Here is a 20,038-nt window from a genome sequence, read left to right on the forward strand (position 1 = left end):
ATTTTTGGCATTTGTGTCACCAAAACAAAGTACCTTTATTTTTGCAACACTGAGTATTTTCTTTCATGTGTGTGAGTAGTGTGTGACTACAGTGGTATTGCGTGAGCTTTGCATGTCTCCTAGATAAGCCTTAGCTGCTCAGCTACAGCTACCCCTAGAGAGCCTGGCTTCTAGACACTGCCTACTTTTCACTAATAAGGGATAACTGGATCTGGTATAAGGTGTAAGTACCTTAGGTACCCACTACAAACCAGGCCAGCCTCCTACATTGGTTCTGCAGAGGTGGGATAAGTACTTGCAATTGCCTTATCACTCTGTCACCGGTGCTTTACACAGGAAGGAATACTCCATACCTAGAGATATACATTATACTTAGTACAGGAATCTAGGGCCAGATGTAGGAAAGCTTTAGCGACTCACAAACGGCGAAAAACGCCGTTTGCGAGTCGCTAAAGCCCATCTGGTATGTAGAAATGCATTTTGCGAGTCGGAACCGACTCGCAAAATGTATTTCCGAGTCGCAAATAGGAAGGGGTGTTCCCTTCCTATTTGCGAGTCGCACTGGTATGCAATTCCATTCGCGGTCGCAAATGGACTCGCAGTTACCATCCACTTGAAGTGGATGGTAACCCAGTCGCAAACGGGAAGGGGTCCCCATGGGACCCCTTCCCCTTTGTGTCTGGCCTAAAAAATTATTTTTCAGAGCAGGCAGTGGTCCAATGGACCACTACCTGCCCTAAAAAATACCGAAACAAAAGGTTTCGGTTTATTTTTCAAAGTGCAGCTCGTTTTCCTTTAAGGAAAACGGGTTGCACTTTGAAAAAAAAAACTGCTTTATTTAAAAGCAGTCACGGACATGGAGGTCTGCTGTTCCCAGCAGGCCTCCATGTCCGTGAGTGCCCTGAATCGCTTTGGGGTCGCAAATTGCGACCCACCTCATTAATATTAATGAGATGGGTCTTTGCGACCCCATAGCGACTCGCAGAAGGTGTCTGAGACACCTTTCTGCGTCCCAAATTGCGACTTGCAATTTGCGAGTCGCAGTGACTCGCAAATTGCAAGTCGCAATTTGGGAAGTTGCTACATCTGGCCCTTAGTCTCTACCTTTCTTTCTGTGACACTAGAGGTTAGGTAGGATAGGCTTTCCCTACACTAACAAACACACGTCATGTCTACTGCTGGGCCTAGCTCTGAAGTCATGGGTACTCCCTATGAGGGCATAATCTTCAATGAATTGAAGGGGCTTTGCACAGACAGAAAGCTAGATGTGGGGAAGAACCCCAACAAGAATTTCCTGTTGAGCCTCCTTCTCCAGGATGACCAGTAGCATGCTGGTATCCAGGAGGAGGAGTAGGAGGCGGAGGAGGCGGAGGAGGTACATGGAAATTCTGACCCCTTAGAATCAGAAAATCATCCTTCAGGTACAGGGGAGGGCTCTTCCAAAGACCTTCCACCTAGCAGACCCAGTAGTTTAGCTGGTAGTGGGAGGGGTAGTCACTCAGGTAGGTCTCCCTTCACAGCCAGAGGTCAAGTCACTAGGGTCACAAAAGTTAGGGAAAGGTATACCTCAGCATATTCTCATATCACCTCAGTGTCTGAGAGATCCCATGGTACAACTCCAGGTGATGACTCCATAGATAGGGAGCTCAGGAAACTGCGACTGGAGGAGGCCGGGCCGAGGCTGCAGCAGCAACAGCTAGCCCTAGATAGGGAGGCCTTGGCTGTGGAAAGGGAAAGGCGGTGTTTGGGGTTAGTACCCCATGGTGGCAGCAGCAGCAGCTTCAGGAGTTATGGGGTCAGAGAGGACTGAAGTGGAGTTGGAGGTCCATGCTGTCATGCTGGGTATTCCTGGGCACATCTTTGCTTTAACCAGGGCTCAGGCCAAGAAGCAAAGAGGGCAGGGAAACTTGGATCCTGGAACAATGGACCAAGAGCTTCCCAAAACCAGGGGTAGAAAGGGTAAAAGGTTATCCACTATCCCTCCCTCCACTGATGATTCCCCCTTTGAGGAGGAGGAGTCATCTCCATGGACAGAACCTACACTTGAGGAGCTGCAAGCTGACACAGCTGAACTTTTAGGTGCAGGGGGACCTACCAGGGAGGAATTAAGTGTGGCACAGCAGACCTGTCCCACACTTGAGGGTTCAAGACAGCAAGCTGTCAAACAAGAGGCAGGGGATATCAGTGACACCCATAGGGTGGACTGGGAAAACAATCTCTTGTATACTGAGGCAAGGATCCCAAAACCTGGTGCCACCAGGAGACTGGCCATTCCTTTGCAGTACAGAACATTTTTGTTGACCTTAGCTCATGATATTCCCCTTGCTGGACATCTGGGGAAAAGTAAGACCTGGGACAGACTGTTCCATCACTTTCACTGGCCTCACATGTCAGAGGACACAAAGGAGTTTTGTCGCTGCTGTGTCACTTGCCAGGCCATTGGCAAGACTGGTGGCACTCCAAAGACCCCCTTGATCCCACTGCCAGTGTTTGGGGTACCCTTTAGAAGGATAGGGATTGACATTGTTGGCCCCCTTGACCCTCCTACATCTTCTGGTAATAGGTTTATTTTAGTGGTGGTGGACCATGCTACTAGATTTCCAGAAGCTATACCTCTGAGGACCACTACAGCTCCTTCAGTGGCCAAAACCCTCCTGTGAATCTTTTCCAGGGTGTGTTCTCCAAAAGAGGTGCTGTCAGACAGAGGTAGCAACTTCATGTCTGCATACCTAAAAACAATGTGGAAAGAGTGTGGGGTAACTTACAAGTTCATCACATTTTACCATCCCCAGACAAATGGGTTGGTTGAGCGGTTTAACAAAACCCTCAAAGGCATGATTATGGGATTCTCTGAAAAACTCAGGAGGAGATGAGATGTCCTATTACCATGCCTCCTTTTTGCCTATAGGGAGGTACCCCAAAAAGGAGTGGGCTACAGGCCCTTTGAACTCCTCTTTGGTCACCCTGTGAGGGGGTCCATTAGCTCTTGTGAAATAGGGGTGGGAGCAACCCTCGAAGCCCCCTAAACAAGATATAGTGAATTATGAGCTTGGCCTAAGATCAAGAATGGCTGAGTACATGTTAAAGGCCACTAAGAACCCTTCAGGCAAGCCAAGAATTGCAAAAGCAATGGCATGACCAGAAGGCTGTCCTGACACTGTACCAACCAGGACAGAAGGTGTGGGTCCTAGAGCCTGTGGCACTCAGAGCACTCCGAGACAAATTGAGTGGTTACCACACATCATAGTGGAAAAGAAGGGTGAGGTCACTTATTTAGTTGACCTAGGCACTCCTTGAAGTCCTCTTAGAGTACTTTATGTGAACCGCCTGAAGCCCTACTATGACACGGCTGACTTAACCCTGCTCATGGCCACTGATGAGCGACAGGAAGATAGAGTGACCCTCTCCCTGATCTCTTCTCCAACACTAAAGCTGGTGGCTCAGTGGAAGGAGTTATCCTAGCAGACTGCCTTACTGAGTCTCAGAAGGAGGACTGCAGGAACATTTTGGGTCAGTTTTCTGAACTCTTTTCTCTGACACCTGGTCAGACTACATGGTCTGAGCACACCATTGATACTGGAGATGTTTTCCTGTCAAAAGTAAGATTTATAGGCAGCCTGACCATGTCAGAGATTGCATTAAATCTGAGGTTGAGAAAATGCTTGACTTGATTGAGCACTCTGATAGCCCCTGGGCCAGCCCAGTGGTGCTTGTACCAAAACCTCACTCTCAGAATGGGAAAAGGGAGATGAGGTTCTGTGTAGATTACAGAGGGCTCAACACAGTCACAAAGACTGATGCTCACCCTATACCCAGGGCAGATGAGCTAATAGATACACTGGCATCTGCCAAGTATTTGAGTACTTTTGATTTGACTGCAGGGTATTGGCAGATACACTATCAGAAGATGCTAAGCCTAAAACAGCTTTCTCTACCATTGGAGGTTATTATCACTTTACTCTTATGCCCTTTAGTTTGAAGAATGCACCTGACACTTTTCAGGGGTTGGTGAATACAGTCCTCCAAGGTCTGGAAGCTTTCAGTTCAGCATATCTTGATGATATTGCTGTCTTTAGCACCACGTGGGATGACCACCTGGTCCACCTTTGGAATGTTTTGGAGGCTCTGCAAAGGCAGGCCTCACTATCAAGGCCTCAAAGTGCCAGATAGGGCAGGGGAAGGTGGTTCATCTGGGGCACCTGGTAGGTGAAGAACAGATTGAACCACTGCAGGGAAAGATCCAGACTATTTTAGACTGGGCTCCACCTACAACACAGACCCAGAGCCTTTCTTGGTCTCACTGGGTATTACAGTAGGTTCATTAAGATCTATGGCTCCATTGTTGCCCCTCTTAATGACCTCACCTCAAAAAAGATGCCTAAAAATGTATTGGGGACAGCCAGCTGTCAGAAAGCTTTTGATGAGCTAAAGCAGGCCATGTGCACTGCACCTGTCTTAAAGAGCCCAAACTACACTGAGAAGTTCATAGTTCAGACTGATGCTTCAGAGGTAGGGGTTCGGGCAGTTTAATCACAACTAAATAGAGAGGGCCAGGATCAACCTGTAGCTTTTATCAGCAGAAAGTTGACCCCTAGTGAAAAGCGTTGGTCAGCCACGGACTCTCCAGATATTTCCACTTAGACAATGAAGACTCTTCTGGGCAAGGTTAGCCTTATTGTCCCTCGTTTGGGGGAGGGGGTTGTGTAGGAAAGTACCCTCTTTTTGCCATGGTTACTCCCATTTTTTGCTTGATGTCGGTGTGCTTGACTGTGTTCACTGGGATCCTGCTAACCAGGACTCCAGTGATTATGTTCTCTCTCCTCTAGATTTTGTCACTGCATACTGGTAACCCAGTATTTCACGCACAATTGGCATACTGGTGCCCCCTTATATGTCCCTAGTATATGGTACAAAAGTACCTAGGGCATTGGGGTTCCAGGAGATCCCTATGGGCTGCAGCATTTCTTTTGCCACCCATAGGGAGCCCATGGAAAGGCTTCTGCAGGACTGCCATTGCAGCCTGTGTGAAAAGGTGCATGCACCCTTTCACTGCCACTTACACTGCACCAGGTTACTTATAAGTCACCCCTATAGCAGGCCCTTCAGCCCTGAGGGCAGGGTGCAGACTACCTGTGTGTGAGGGCACCTCTGCACTAGCAGAGGTGCCCCCACGATCTCCAGGACCATTTTCCCGGACTTCGTGAGTGCCGGACGCCATTTTATGAGTGTACTGGACATAGGTCACTACCTATGTCCAGCTACATAATGGTAACTCCGAACACAGGCATGTTTGGTATCAAACATGTTGGAAACATACCCCCATGCTTTTGCAAGCATTGGTTGTATGATTCCATGCACTCTGGGGGCTCCTTAGAGGACACCCAGTATTGCAATTCCAGCCTTGTGAGGCTCTCCAGGCAGCCCCAGCTGCTGCTACCTCTCAGACAGGTTTCTGCCCTTCTGTTGCTTGAGCAGCTCAAGCCCAGAAAGGCAGAACAGAGGATTTCCTTTGGGAACGGGGGATTACATCCACTCCCTTTGGAAATAGGTGTTACAGGCTTGGGAGAGGTAGCCTCCCCAAGCCACTGGTAATGCTTTGAAGGGCACAGATGGTGCCCTTCTTGCATAATCCAGTCTACACCGGTTCAGGGACCCCCAGTCCCTGCTCTGGCACAAAACTGGACAAAGGAAAGGGGAGTGACTACTCCCCTGTCCATCACCACCCCAGGAGTGGTGCTCAGAGCTCCTCCAGAGGGTCCCTAGGTTTTGCCATCTTGAATTCCAAGTTGGCAGGGAACTCTGAGAGCATCTGAGTGGCCAGTGCCAGCAGGTGACATCAGAGCCCGCCCCTGATAGGTGCTTTAACTGATCAGTCCCCCTTTCAGAGCTATTTAGGGTCTCTCTCTTGAGTGGTTCTTCAAATTCAGATTGCAAGACTCCAGCAGAATCCCTTACTTCACCTTCTTACTAAAGAAACTGCACCTGGACCCTCCATGAACTCTACAAACGTCAGCAAAGAAGCAAAGAAGACTTATGCGACATTGTATCTTCAGCTCCTGCCAGCAACTGCAACTGTTTCCCGGTCGTGCATCCTCAGAGGATAGCCTGTCTTCAGCCTGCACCAGAAGAATGAAGGAATCTCCCTTGGAGTGAAGGAGTCACTCCCCTGCTTCAGTAGGCACCTCTCTGCAATGATGACCAGTGGCGTGGGTTCCCTCTCCTGATGAGCTGTGCGGATCCTGCCTCACAAGTGGTGGACTGAAGTGGTCCTGGCGGTCCTGACGTCCTACTGTCCAACATTGGTGGAGGTAAGAGCTTGCCTCCCCACGCAAGACAGGACCCCCTTGCACTACGTGTTTTGCAGTTGCCAAGGCTTGTTGGCATCCTTCCACAAAGTTATTCATGCACCATGCAGCTCCGTCCCCCAGTACTCCTTCCTGTGATGCGCAGCTTCCTGCGTGGTTCTCCGGCGGCGTGGGACCCTTTGTTGTAGAGCTGCATAGGCCTCCTTTTGCACCTTCTTTGTCCCTGTGCTGTGGGACTCCTGTGTGCGCTGCCTGATCTTCTGAGGGCTCTCTAAGTTGCCGAGACTCCCCTCTTACTCTGGGTAGAGTCCACCAGGTCCCTCCTGGTCCAGGGCAGTGCCATTTTCCGCTATCTGCAAGCTTTGCGTGTGCATCCACCTGGCGTGGGACATCTTGTGCACCAACCAGGATCCCGCCTCCTTCTTCTTGGGTGCAGTATTGACTGTTGTTCTTCACCGGTGGTTCTTCTTTTGCACCTTCATCTGTGTTAACAGGGGCTCCTGTTCTCCCTGGACTCTTCTGTGCTTCTTGGACTTGGTCTCCTTCTTCCACTTCAGGTCTAGGAATCCACTGTTTGGTGTCTTGCAATCTCTTCTGGTTCTTGCATAATCTTCTTTCTCTGTTCTTGTGTGCTCTAGGGGGGTTATTGTGATTTACTAATGGTTTCCTGGGCTCTGGAGTGGGTTCTATTACTTACCTTTGGTGTTTTCTAATACTCCCAGCGCCCCTCTACACACTACACATGCCTAGGTGGGAAACCGATATCCACAGTCCACTTTCTTAGTATATGGTTTATGTTCCACCTAGGCTCATTTCTAACTATTGTGACTTTCACTACTTGCACTGTTTTCTAACTGTTTTTACAGCTATTTCAGCATACTAGTGTATATAATTTGTGTATTACTTACCTCCTAAGGGAGTATAGTCTCTATGGTATTTTTGCCATTTGTGTCACCAAAATAAAGTACCTTTATTTTTGTAACACCGAGTATTTTCTTTCATGTGTGTGAGTACTGTGTGACTACAGTGGTAGTGTGTGAGCTTTGCATGTCTCCTAGATAAGCCTTAGCTGCTCAGCTACAGCTACTCCTAGAGAGCCTGGCTTCTAGACACTACCTACATTTCACTAATAAGGGATAACTGGACCTGGTATAAGATGTAAGTACCTTAGATACCCACTACAAACCAGGCCAGCCTCCTACATGTACCTGTTGTTTGTTAAAGATATTTGTGTACTGCTTTTATCACTCATCTTGTCTGTTAATGTAGGAAACAAAATTATACATTGCTGTCTGCCATTCCATGCTTACTTGGTGTGCTAAAATAAAAAGCCTTTTACTATATAGGAGTCTCACCAATTGCCACTGCCAATGTTTTTTATATATTCTCGATTGTGAGATTCTTTTGTTTGTAAGGTGGGACGTGTAAGGCGTGCACTCCATGACACAGTGTTTCCAAATCATGACCTTTCAAGTGACAGCATCAGGCCACACCAGCTAGAGCTGCTGCCTGTAGAGAGTTGTTAAAGTTATCATACCTGCGCTGATAAGGAATATAAACACACTGAGAAGTATGTGGGAGCAGAGTATGTACCTTGGCCAGGTTACTGGGTGTGTTCCTGCACTCTATATAAGACATTGGCTCACTGACTACAGCAGCTGATGGTGTTTGCTTCCAAGAGGTGAAATACAGACCAGACGTGGCTCTTGACACTTTATCAGATTTAATCGCAGTGAAATTGTTCCGAGCCTTCATGGGGGGCTGTTCAATGTCAACAGAGTCTATTGATGCCTTCGAAGAAGATGTGTTGCGTATTACCGGATGTGATGTCATCTGGCCCGAGATGATCAGCATGGAGCACAGGTTCCTGACGTTCCTCGATGTTGGCTCCACGCAGGCTCTGGGTGGCTACAACCAGGCGAACATGAACTTCTTGGGGGACAAAGCATCCACTTATGCCAGTGAGTTTGTAAAATCAGTGGGAGGCATCGCTCAAGTGCCCAACGCCTTTGGTATCGGGGCTCTTATTCTGTCAATGTTCCTAGACTTGGCGCTGAGCACAGCCAAGAAGACCCCTAGTGCTGAGAGTGTCCTGCTGAGTGTCTTTTCACAGGAGAAAGTTTCTGAGGTCCGAGACCTGGTGGACGCCTACACCAAGCGGTGGAAGGCCAATATTAGGGATGGCGAGAAGATGATCGAGGAGACCAGACATTATGAGCAATTGCTGAGTGACCAACTCACCAGGGTGAGGAACTCCATGCTTCGAGATGGGCAGGGCAATACCAGGTCAGTGCGGGTCTGGATGCATGGGGCAGCCTTTCATGTGCACATGAACATCTACCAGGAAGCGCTGAGACGGGCCCAGGGGTCCCGTAATGCAGATCTTGACATTGGTGGTAGACAACGTATCTTGTCCTACATTGATGACTACATCAAAGAATCAGAGAATCTCCTGGAGAAGTACAAGACCTTTCGTAAGGAAAGCCTCAGCATTGAAGGACGGTGTCCTGTTTGGACAGATGTGTGCAAGCCTGAAACCCTTGTGGTTAACGAGAATGGTCAGAGTATAAAAATCAAATCTAGAACATTTTATGGTGGTGGAGCGTCAGATTGCAAGATTAAAATACTGGACAGGTACCTGGAAAAGATGTACACAAGGTGCCCTCCGCCTGAAGCGTTTAAAAACTTCTTACTCAAAACTAAGAACAAGCTGAACACGTTGCTCCTTCAGACCGGGTCATTTCCAATACAGTAACTCTTCCCTTTCCATGAATGTTCTCTTCTCTGCGTCAGACCCAGGGTGTGGTGTCCACAGAACTAATTCCTATTAATTCCTTCTAATCAATGAGCTTTTCCAAACTGCATGCAATAATTGAGAGACACATGTTCTTATTCCTCTGATTAAATTATATGAACCTTGAGACCAGATGCCTGCAGTACTAGAGCAGAACTACCTTTGGGTAATGTCTCGGGGGGAGGAGGGCTGGGAGCTGAAGTAGATTTGTCTTTCCAATCTCTTGTAGTTTTCTTTGTGTTCACATATTTTAGTAAATAGAAATTGAAATCTGAGCACAGGAGTAAACCATGCTAAGGCATGCCTCTACTTCTTTAAAATGAGAGAAGATTATGATTAAATAATGAGAACTTTTATAAAGTATGTCTGTGGTTTGGAAAGCGATGAAAAAAATAATGATCAAGAATATTATTGGTTTATGGTATTAAAAAAAATGTAATTAGCTCATTAATCGTTAATCTCTCAGATTTACTTTCAGTGAAATAAATGGTATTGGCTGCTTAGATGAAACCAAAATACTTTGAGCAAAACGTATCTGTGGCTGCAATGTTGCCTCGCTAGGGCGTCTAGAAGTTCATGGGTGTGTTCTGCATTCCACAATCCCCAGTACGACTGCAAATAGACGTGTTTTGCATCACCGTCTCCTGGTTTCCCCTGAATAGCAGGGGATTACACAGACCATCCCATAGCACAGATAGAAGAGAAATGTACTGAGTGCTTCATATTTCATGATGTTTGGGAAGCCTGGTTTGGGTGATGTAACCCCCTTTTAAGGCTATGGTGGTGTGACCAGAGCAGTGGAACTGTCATAGAGCACTCGCTAGTGCAGTGGTGTTGGGGTCCACCCTTACAAACTACTCAGTCCTCCCTCCTGCCACAAAGACAACGGACTACTCTTGTTGGATTAGGACGCAGCTAATTTATTTCACATCAAGCAAGGTGAATTATATGCGCCCGACTACAAGCAATGTGATTGTAGGCACCTGACCACAAGATGACAGCGTGATTGATGGTACCTCTGATTGTATGCACCTGACCACAAGATGGCGCTGCCACTGCATGCAAGACGGTGATTGTGTGCACCTTAGTCCAACGTGGTGGTGTGATTGCATGCACCTGACCACAAGATGGCGCTGCCACTGCATGCAAGACGGTGATTGTGTGCACCTTAGTCCAACGTGGTGGTGTGATTGCATGCACCTGACCACAAGATGGCGCTGCCACTGCATGCAAGACGGTGATTGTGTGCACCTTAGTCCAACGTGGTGGTGTGATTGCATGCACCTGACCACAAGATGGCGCTGCCACTGCATGCAAGACGGTGATTGTGTGCACCTTAGTCCAACGTGGTGGTGTGATTGCATGCACCTGACCACAAGATGGCGCTGCCACTGCATGCAAGACGGTGATTGTGTGCACCTTAGTCCAACGTGGTGGTGTGATTGCATGCACCTGACCACAAGATGGCGCTGCCACTGCATGCAAGACGGTGATTGTGTGCACCTTAGTCCAACGTGGTGGTGTGATTGCATGCACCTGAATACATGAAGGCAGTGTAATTGTCAGCATTTGACCAGAAGATGGTGTTGTGATTGTATGCACCTGACCACAAGATGGCGGTGTCACTTCAAGCCCCTGACTCTCAGGACGGTGGTTGTAAGCTCCCGGCTACATGATAGTTATGTGTTTGGAAGCGACTGCTTACAAGATGGCAGTACAACGCGGTGTTTGAATGCATCTCCTCTCATGGTAGGTCATCGTCAAGAAACTTTTATAGATTTTAGTGCTTCTTAGGTTTTTGCTTCGACAGTGCCCGCCAGCTCTACACTGAGGGAAAACAGACTCCAAGTCAAATTTTGTTGCCATGCAGGGAACCTTCGCCCCCCCCCCCCAAGAAACAGTCAGTCTCTTGGGCTGAGAATTGAAACAGATAAAAGGCCTTGGATGACCCAAGAACTGGGAGAAAAGGAGCAGGAAAGGAGGGCCTGCCAGCCTGTCTCTCCCCCAGGTAAGTCCACTTGTCCCCTCTCCTAGAATGCTAGAGCTTTCCCTGCATGATCTGTCAACCCCAAATCCCAGGCTGCCAGGGTTGCCTTTACTTGCCCGCTCTTTAAGCCAAAGGCCACCGGAGGCTCTCTGCTTTCCCCTTCCCTTATGTCTCTCTTGGTTGCTCCGCAAGTCTCTCCTAAATGTTCCCTTCCCCATAGGAACTCTGGATTACCACTTTCTCCCATAGGCATTCCCATGTGCCCACCTTCCCAGAATATTTTTCTTCACCCCCTTGCTCTCCCAGAAGCACTGATGAGGGAGCTGCGGGTGGCCACATAAGGGAGAGGGGCAGCAGCCTTGGGGGTCAGGACAGCAGCACTGAGAGGGTGGTACGTTTTTGAACAGTATTGATGCTATCTGCTGTTATGTGTATGTGTGCGCATAACAGAGTCGGTGCCAGTACGCATGTTAATGTGCGCCCATTGTCCACCCTGATAAAATAGTGGCAATTCTTGGTATGCAGGTATGCACCTATTTATTTGGTATTTCTGTAGCACAAACATAGCCAAAAAGCAACGGAGCACTGTACAGACAAGCCTAAAGTCAACAAGGGAGTGGAGAGGAAGCTGGTTTGTGGATGGTTACTGCATCATGATGTAGTGTACTTTAGCATGATGTGTGTTCAACTTTGTCCTAAATTAGAGCAGAGTTGGGGTGGTCCTGATGAACAAGGGGATGTTATTCCAGATCCTGAGTGTATAGGTCTGCTGCCTTGTTTTATCTTTTTACACTTAGTTTCCAGTCTGTTGGTTGCAGATGTACTGAGATGGTGAGATTGTCTGTAAAATAAGCGAGGGTGCTGGTTGAGATGGTTTTGTAAATTATGTAACTAGTTTTGAAGATGGTGCAGGCTGGCAAATGGTGCCAACGGTGTTCTATCAGCACAGGCATGATGTGATCACATTCCTTCAGGCCTTGGATGAGGCTTGCTGTTGCGTGTAGGATGCCTTCAAGGGGTGCTAGTATGGAGTCGGGAAGGCTGTGGAGCAGGGCTTTACGACTAATCAGATGGAAGACCATGAGGGCTTGAATAGCAGTTCCAAAGTTGCTTTCTGGAAAAAATGGCTTTACTTTCTTTAGAAAATAGATTAGGTACCAGGCTGTCTTTGTGTTTTTGGCTGTGTTTTCCTTGAGGCTGAGGTGGGTGTGGATGGTGAATCCCATTGAAGATGTCACAGTTCATGTCATTGAGCTTGGTTTGTTTTGTTTCCTGCTTCTTGTTCTTGGAAAATAACAAGAATCATGTCTTGATTTGGTTCAGCTTCAGACAGGTACTAAAGATCCAGGCAGTTTTTGAGATGTTGGATATCTGAAGCAGAGGAGACTTTCAAGTGGAGGCAGAGGTCATCTTCATTTGTGGTCACAAGGACTATGTTTACAATGTGTAAGGTAGTGGTTTCTGTGCTGCAGCATGATGTGAAGCCAGACCGATAATCATGCAGGGGATGGTTAGCACTGATGTGTTCTTGGAGTTGAACATAGACTTATTTTTCAATGATCTTGCTGAAGTATTGCAGGTCAGTGGGGGTGGGTAGTTGGCAAGGTCAGTAGGATCTACTGTAGGTTTTTTTTAGGAGTGAGAGGATCTAGCCAGTCTTGAGAGATTATTAGAGAGGCCCTAACAATTGTGAGTAGGGCTAAGAGAGGATTTGAAGGCTGACCGTTGCAGGATGCTATGGGAAGTGGTGGGCATAAGAGATGAAACATGCTTGGTGTTGTCAATGTACTATTGGATCGTCTGCCCTTTTTTCAGTTCACCTATCCCTCACTGCACTTTTCTGTGCAGAAAGGAATAGGTGGGTTTGGCACGGGGCTGATGTGGTGCTTGATTGTTTTGGAAAGGGTTCTGCTTCTGTTCATGACTTTGTTGATGTCACTGGCATAGTTCTTTGCTTTTGCTGATGTGAAGTGATGTTTTGATTTTCTTCCATTTTGATTCCTGTCTGCAGATGGATTATTTATTGTCAGACGCTCTTTAACGTTACTGGGTGACGTAGGCTTTGGCTTGCATGTTTTAATTGAGGCATTGATGTTCACACAGTGTTTAAGTTGTTTAGGAGGGTGCTGACATTGGATGTGGGGTTGACAGGGTGAGAGATTAGCTCGAGAATTAGATTGTCTGTGGAGAAGTCTTTGAAGGATCCACAGGTTAGGATTATAAAGTAGTGTGTAGGAGTCTGAGGAGATGTAGGAATGTATCAGTGAGTTTCTTGTTCTGCCTGGGAGTCCTGTAGATGAGAGGGAAGGTGGAGGTCTGAGTTGCAGAGACTGGGAAATGGCATGTCAGTTGAGCTCCATTGAGTTACTTGCTTGACTAGGGTGCAGGTCCAGGAGGCCTTATAAATGACAGAGAGGCTTCCTTCCTCCATATGTGTATGGTCCACTTGATGGATGCTGATGCTGGCAAGAAGGATGTCTAGGATGTACAGGGATGTCGGACTGAACCACGTGTCTGTGATGAAGAGGGTGTCACACATGTGAAAGGTGATGATGTTTGAGATATCTGATGCATTGAGTACTTCAGAGCAAGCGTTAATGAGCATGAGTTGGAATGTGAGTTCTTGGTAACTTGTGTGCATCCATTGGATTATGCTGGTTTCTGAGTTGTAATAAATGCTGGCCCTCGCATAGTGATGGTAATTCTTGGCAATTTGTGGGCATCGATAGGTTGATGTCCATTGCCCAAGGCTTGCAAAATGTTAGTCGATCTTGGTGGCATCTGGGCATCCATGTCATTATACCTATTGCACACACCTGGAAAAAGGCTGGCCCTGGAACAACGGTGGCAATTCTTGGGAACTTGGAGACATCCATGATATTGTGCGCTCCTGCTGAAATGCTGGCCCTTGCATAGTGGTGGTATTGTGTGGATACCTGAAATGATGGTGCATATCTCTGGCATAGTCCTGGTCCTTAAAGAATGGTGTTAATTTTTGACATATTGTGTGAATCCATGTGATAGTTGAACCCATCCATGGCATAATGGTGGTCCTGGAAATGTGGTAATTATTGGCATATTGTGGGCATCCACTGTATAGTGGTGTTCAGCCCTGGCATAATATTCACCCTTGCACAATGCTGGTAATTCCTGGCATAATGCGGGCATCCTTTGTACAGCGGTGTTACTTCTTGACATATTGTAGACATCCACGGCTCTCATGTCAGCTATAATGCTGACCCATGGACTATGGTGGTAATTCCTGGCATAAAGGGGGAGCAGAGGTGGTGGATTAATTTGCAGAGTGGGATTGTGGGCCTGTGCATAAACTCACTAAAACTATAGGCAGTTTACAATACTCTTTTGTTACTACATGAGTGAGGCAAGCAAATGAGACAAACACTTTAAGCAAAAGTGCATATTTGAGTGTTGGGTGTGACAGCTGGTTTGGGAGGGGTGAATGATGTTGAAATTACATCTTCATGATTATAATTACTGAACAGAAATAACTGCTTGGTAGCCACCTCAGAGTCTTACTTGAGCAGCAGGTATGTCCAGTTCTTATAGGGATATTGGCATTTATAAACTTGTGCGCTAAGGTAACTATAACTCGCACCCCCGGCATGCACAGTTTTCTTATCAATAATTTCACTGCAAATGTTGCGGTATGCAGTGATGTTATCAAGGATGTCACTGAAGATGTCATAAGTGATGTAATATGTGGAGTAATTAGCAGTGCATGGCAAGGACTCGAGTTATAGTTACCTTAGGGCACGAGTTATAGTTGCTTGAGATAACTATAGCTGCTGAATTTCTATGGTTGTCTGTGTGTAAAATTTGAACCTAACTATAACGTCCCTGTAACCTTTGTGGTTTTTTTCAGTGAATTTCTAAGTTTTTTTAAAATTCTATTTCCTAATTATAATGTCCCTGTAGACTTTGTTTTTTTAATGAATTTCACAGTTTTTTAAAATATAAATTGTACTATGATTTGAGTAATATACATTTTCACAAGTTTATAAATACATTTTATTCACACATTCATTCTTATTATATATTTTAAAACGAAATATTTAAAAATGAAGGTAAGGTAACTAATGTAGCCTTTCCATAAATGAAATGCACCAAATCTTTCTTTTTCTAAATTATGTTATGGATCCGTGGATCTGTTATGAATCCTTGGACAAATAAGGGGGCTGCTCGTTACATTGCACACGTTCAATACTAAAACAACAACACATTTAATACAAACATATGCTATTGCAATTTCTTTAAGTGTATCTCTGCCTCCGTGTGGGTGTGTGAGTGGCATTGTGAGTGACTGTGTGGGTGTGTGTGTGTGGCTATATGGATATGTGAGTGGGTGTGTGAGTGGCTGTGTAGGTGTGTAAGTCGGTGTGGGAGTGGCTGCGTGAGTGTGTGTGAATAGGTATGTGAGTGGCTCTGTGGGTGTGTGAGTGTTTTTATTGGTCTGTGAGTGGATGTGTGAGTGTATGGGTGTCTGAGTGGGTGTGTGAGTGGTTGTGTGGGTTTGCATGTGGGTGTGTGAGTGAGTGTATGAGTAGGTGGGTGGATCTGTGAGTGTGTATGTGTGTTTTTTTAAATTGGGGTCTGGATCCATGGATCCACCTGAATTCACCTGAATCTGCGGACCTGGGTGGATTCGCAGATCCTCATGTGCGAGCAAAAAACAATGTTTTTTGGACAATTTCTTGCCCATGAGGGATCCCTTACAGACCCTTCCATCAGTCCCGTGGAGTCAGGGTACCTCTACCCTGACCCCTTCTATCACTTGTAAATTTTATTTTCGCTGCTGGTAACCGAGTCCTGTTGAACAAAATAGCAGCGACAACATTCCTCTCAAGTTGTGGCCAGCCAATCACGGCATTGTTGTTGGCGAGTTGTTCCGCGAATCTCCGTGGATCCATGGAGGATCTGCAGCAGATCGGAGTCTCTTGATCTACATAAATCGTTTTACTTTAATAACTCTAAAACCACTGAACACATTTACACCAAATTACAAAAAGCGCTCTTTCTGGACCAATATCTATCTTTCTGCCAAATTTGGTGTAATTCCGTTCAGCGGTTCGGGCTGTAGTCGTGTCTAAAATCCCTATGGGAAATTGCATGGGGAAAACATGTTTTGGGACCCCTCCCTTTTCTCAGCGCCCCTTGACAGATTGCCCTGATATTTTACAGACAGCAGCTAAAGTGACTGGCAAACTAGTTTTGAATATTTAATGAAGATTCGTCGAACAGCGTGAAAGGTATTAGCAAAACAAAAAAATGTATTTCCTATGGAAACTCTACTCTAACTATAACTACTTAGTGGTGACTGCCAGAAGGTAATATATATATGTGTGTGTGTGTGTGTGTATATATATGCAAACACACTGAAAAAGCTAAAGATTATAGTGACTATATTGTTAGGTGATGATGACAGTTTAAACATACCATGTTAAACTAACAAAAACACTGACATTCACCAATTACAGTTATCTTGAGCAACTATAACCTGTGCCCAAAAGTAACTATAACTTGCACTACGTCATGCACTGTGTTGTCATAAATTATGTCTTTCAGATGTTGCAGTCATGTTATCAATGATGCCATAGAACATTGTTGTTAGACCTGGCATCATTGGCGTGGTCTCCCCTAACTTTTTGCCCTCTGACCTCCTGTTTTTCTGACCTATTATTGCTGGCCTTTAGGGATCTGTGCACTTTACCACTGCTGACCAGTGCTAAAGTGCAGGTGCTTTGTCCTCTAAAACATGGTAACATTGGCTTCTCCACAATTGGCCTATTTAATTTACATGTAAGTCCCTAGTAAAGTGCGCTATATATGCCCTGGGCCTGTAAATTAAGTGCTACTAGCGGGCCCAGAGCTAGTGCTAAAGTACAAACATTTTCAGGTGGTTGTACGTACACAGAAATTACCACCGTTCACAAGGTAAGAGAGCCCTTGACTGGTGTGGACTGAACCATTACTCCTTGCAGTTAGTTCACTGTCAGGGATGAAAGACAGACCAACGACAGAACAGATCTGACACAAAGGCTATCTATGTATGCATATGAATATATATTTTATATATGGATGGGTGCATTATTTAATGATTTCTTATTACAGGATCTCTGAAGTTGGCTAAGAAAAGATTCTAGTTAGAACTATTGCAGTGCAAGTGTTCTTTCTGAGAGGTTTGTTATAGGTACAGCCAACACCAAAATCTTTCCCTACAAAGGTAATTTGTGACATTTCATGTAACAAAATACCTGTCTGTAAGCTTTAATACGGAGAAATAACAAACCATCCTACATGCCTATTTATTTTAACATACGCTTTTCACAACCGATGTCATTCCTAATGCGTATACATCCCAGGCCTAATGAAGTGTGCATACGCTGTCAACCATGTGGCATACAGTTATAAAACTACAAATATGTACAAAATTTAAGTTTGAAAGACAAAATGTAACCCCTCTCAATAGAACCTAACTAGAATCATTACAGTGAACTTCTACTCCCAGGGTTTACCAGAGTGTGCAAATTACACCAAAGTCCTTATCTACTATGGTAATCTCTGAGATTACATGTAACTAAATACCTTTCTACGGCCTGAACATAATGTGACAACAATCCACTGTTAGGGGCCTCCTGGCTTTACCATATGCTTTACACAACAAATAAGCCATGTCGACTGCTTTTGAAATAACTTTTCACAATAAACAGACCAGACCTATTGCATCAGGCATAACATTTCCCTGCACACCAATCAAGCCTACAACGGTTATCATTGACTTGTCACCATAACCTTATCAAACCTATTGTACGTTTGATATCCACACCTATAGACAAATGACAGATCCAAATAACAACAGATGCCAGTCCACAGACACAAGGGAACAACTTAAAACAACACAATGACAATGACATGGCCTTAACTGGCAGTACAACATGGAAGATTAATCTTTCAATATCACATCAATAACAATCAAACACCCTTACAAGCAATAAATACGGTGTAAGGGGTGTGTAATGTTTTTTGCTGCAGGTCAAACACCATGACACACATAGCATGATGATGACTACAAGAAAGGTGACATGGAATCATTGAGGCTGTACCAATATCTCATATCACTCTTGCTCTGACATTGCCCACTACCAGTAAGCAAGTGGACTGTGCTAAGAACACATATTGATGTGACAATATTGAAAGTGCACATTCCTACACATATGGATTGAGACAATTTCACACACACACAACAGATGTACAGGCATATGGACCTTCTGACACTCAAAATGACAACCTCACAACCAAGTTAGCCAGCTGAACTAGAACATGTTCAGTAGTATAGGTACACGTTTGAACCTGAGTCAACTTGGCAAGGGCAGAGAAATAGGTCTGCAGAGAATTTGTCACACATGGGATATTTGTGCATAGTCAATTGTCAACACGTCAGTGCTGACAACGCATGGAGATGTGTTGTACATTGTCACCTTGCCAAATCTAAGGGCCTCACTGATGTTTAACTAATTCTATTGCATATGTTAAATTGGATGGGATGTCCAGGCCATATAGATGCAACCGTGTTACCACCACTGTGGAATTGATTCTATGTATGGAAGTATCATGTCACCCCCAGTTAAGACACATGGACACCTCTTTCACATGACATAATGCAAGGGAGTACACAATGTACTGCAACTCTACAAAAATACCGCTGACATCCGGTCAATCAGCCAAACGCAAGTTCAGATAAGGAAACAACCCAATGCTGATGGTACATCCTAGAAGCCTAGCATTCCACACAATAACACAAACACCGATGAGTCACAGACAGCACAAGAGAACAACTGCCATGCAAAGTGATAATCATGGTGCAAGCAACATCAACATTTTCTCAATCATTTTCTCTTTCAGCTGATCAGGGGTATGGGATCCAGCCATGGATCATGACCCCGTTTCAAACCCAAGCACTGCAGCAGAGTGTGCCTACAATGAGGCACATCGGAGGACACGCACCATAGTCGAGAGGACCTTTGCCATCCTGAAGTCAAGATTCAGGTGCCTCGACATCACCGGAGGCAGCCTCCTATACTCACCTGAAATGGTGTGCAAAATCATTTTGACCTGTGCCATCCTGCACAACAAATGCGTAAAGAGGAACATTCCCCTATATGAACCCGACCCACAAATGCCTGAAGAGGAGGAAAAGGAGGATGCTGTCCATCAACATGAGGGGGACCATCCAAACACAGCTGCAGGATTGCGTCGGCGCCAACATATTGTCCAAAATATCTTTTAACTCTACTCACCATCACCACTGTCTTACCACATGTCAATAAACACCTATTCTATTCACTATATCATGGTCTGGTTAATCATTTTTGCATAAACGTATCGCTAAGAATCATAATCAGAGTGTAGCCTCATGGATCATTGCAGAAATACAGACTAGGATACAGAAAAATCAACATCATATTTGACGGGTATGATGTACACCCAACTTCACACACACTGTAAATGACATATATCCTGTCCATTTCACAGTTGAAGGGCAATATCAGAGGAGCACAGCTATTCCACACATACATGTTGGCTACACGGTTCATTGCAGCATATGGCACACAACTAAGACACCATCATTCAATATGGACAAAAAATACCTCATACATGAGGCAGTGGATGTGCTATTGCATTGGTAACAAGAAGGTATAACCAGACCCTTGACATCAGTAAGTGTTACATCACCTATCTTTGCAAGGAGTATGTGTGACAAGAATTCCATATAAGCAGCAAATGGATAGCACGAGTGCCCCAGGTATGACTAGCATTGCTCACAAGACATCCCCTGCACATGCCATCCCAGGTCACAAGTCCTGTCACTGCCATGTTCACGGTCTCACCCCACCCTTCTTCAGAGCACCCTGGAATGGGAATCTGTGTACCCAG

The 20,038-nt window shown here is 45.6% G+C and overlaps 1 long non-coding RNA gene across 1 annotated transcript in view; it reads left to right on the plus strand.

Moving 5' to 3' along the window:
- Nucleotides 1–19,442, plus strand: part of LOC138297446 (uncharacterized) — a 189,410-nt gene extending 169,968 nt beyond the window's left edge. Inside the window, exon 3 of the long non-coding RNA XR_011204111.1 lies at nucleotides 19,007–19,442. This is a non-coding gene — a long non-coding RNA (uncharacterized lncRNA). The remainder of the gene's footprint in view (nucleotides 1–19,006) is intronic.
- Nucleotides 19,443–20,038: the final 596 nt, after the last annotated feature.

Source organism: Pleurodeles waltl, chromosome 5 (assembly GCF_031143425.1).
Source record: "Pleurodeles waltl isolate 20211129_DDA chromosome 5, aPleWal1.hap1.20221129, whole genome shotgun sequence".
NCBI classification, from domain to species: domain Eukaryota; kingdom Metazoa; phylum Chordata; class Amphibia; order Caudata; family Salamandridae; genus Pleurodeles; species Pleurodeles waltl.